The sequence below is a fragment of the Dipodomys ordii genome, unplaced genomic scaffold, assembly GCF_000151885.1.
Source record: "Dipodomys ordii isolate 6190 unplaced genomic scaffold, Dord_2.0 Scaffold27, whole genome shotgun sequence".
Taxonomy (NCBI): domain Eukaryota; kingdom Metazoa; phylum Chordata; class Mammalia; order Rodentia; family Heteromyidae; genus Dipodomys; species Dipodomys ordii.
Window position 1 is genome coordinate 17,787,569 of NW_012267243.1, and position 1,850 is coordinate 17,789,418.

The following is a 1,850-nucleotide window of genomic DNA, read 5'->3' on the forward strand; positions in this document are numbered from 1 at the left end:
CTCTACCACTTGAGCTACAGCGCCACTTCCGGTTTTCTGGTGGTTTATTGGAGATCGGAGTCTCACGGTCTCTCCTGCCCAGGCTGGCTTTGAACCATGATCCTCAGATCTCTGTCTCCTGAGTAGCTAGGATTATAGGCGTGAGCCACCAGCACCCGGGATGAATATTAATTTTTAAATGCAACTCCCAATGAACTGCAAAATGATCATAGTCGTATACATCTCTAGCCTCCTGAAAAGCAGACAAGGCAACAATGAAGACAATAATAACACAGACATAGATACATGATGTGTACATATAGTGATGCTCATGGCACCATAACCCACAGCTGTCAAAAAAGCAAGTCTCCAACAAGAGCTGTATGGAGGAACCCAATGTGGAGCAATGCAACCGAGTATCATTCAGACTGCAAAGGAGCGTAATTCCGATATATACTATAACAAAAGTAAACACTGAAGGTGTTACACTAAATGAAATGTTATATACAAAAGGGTACATGTGTAATTTCACTCAAACAAATTGCCTACAGTAGTCACAGTCAGAAATAAATAGGAAGTAGAAGGGTAGTTCCAGGGCTCTAGGGCTAAGATAGATGGGAATCAGAATTAGCGTTTCATGTTTCAATAAGAAACGAGAGAGACATCTCCAGATATCTGTAGTCATCAGCTGTAATAGTTACATAAATATCTGAATACAAATAATGCTATGAACTGTAAACTTAAACATGATTAAATAGTGACTGTTTTATATTTTATGCTTTAAACATGGTTGAAATATATTTTATGCTTTGTATATATTAGCGTGTAGGTAATTATACTAAGCCGGCATGTCCACACGGAGGGACGTGTTTGTTGAAAAAGTGCTGAAGAAACTTTTCCCTAATGTTCCAAGTGGGCAAGAAAAAGACACACTCCAAATTCTGACCTCAGAAACACCACCTAAGAAAGTGACCTCTAGAAAAGCAAAACACAAGCATGTTCATCATCTGACAGATGGTGGCATTAAAATCTATCCTAAACAACGGCTCTATACTGTGAGTTTGCCTCCTGAAGGTTATGTTCCCGGTGAGCCAGAATCCAACTGTACAAGTTCTGAGAACATTGCCAGAAGGTATCGCCAAAGACTCAGATTCAGCTGTGTGCACGGAAACCACCAAAGAACTGCTACACTGCCTTGAGTCTCCTAGCATGCCTCCCTCAGATATATTCATTCTGGACCATATGAAAACACTGCTTCTTCTGCAAGACACTGAAAGACTGAAAAGGGCACTAGAGATGTTCCCAGAACATTGCATGATGCCCTCTGAACATACTAAAGTGATTTCAGCTTTCTTTAATTACTGGATCACACAAGTCTTTCCTGAGAAAAAGAGTGAATAAAATTAGTATATCTCTTTAAGAAGAGCTATATTTAACATGAAGATGTAAGAGAAAGATATGAATTGGACTGACACTTATTCTATGTACAAAAAAAATTAAGTTCCCAACATTTTTTGAAGCTTAAATCTTGGAGAATAGTGTAAAGGTAATTATAAATAATACACATTTGGATATGTGCATATGTACCTACATATACATACATATATATATATATATATAGGTATATATCCACAGAAGAAGCTCATTGTGGTGGTGTGTGCTTGTCAACCCAACCACAGTGGTGTGAGGTAGAAAGATCACAGTGTAGGTGCTGGCTCATGTAAAAGGAATGACTTTTAGCCAGGTACCAGTGGCTCACACCTGTAATCCTCACTACTTAGGAGACTGAGATTTGAGGATCAAGTTTTAAAGCTAGCTTGGGCAGGAAAGTCCATGAAACTCTTTATCTCCAATAAACCAGGAAATGAAAC

The 1,850-nt window shown here is 38.9% G+C and overlaps 1 pseudogene; it reads left to right on the forward strand.

Moving 5' to 3' along the window:
- Positions 1-827: 827 nt before the first annotated feature.
- Positions 828-1,510, forward strand: LOC105985145 (annotated as a pseudogene).
- The last annotated feature ends 340 nt before the right edge of the window (positions 1,511-1,850 follow it).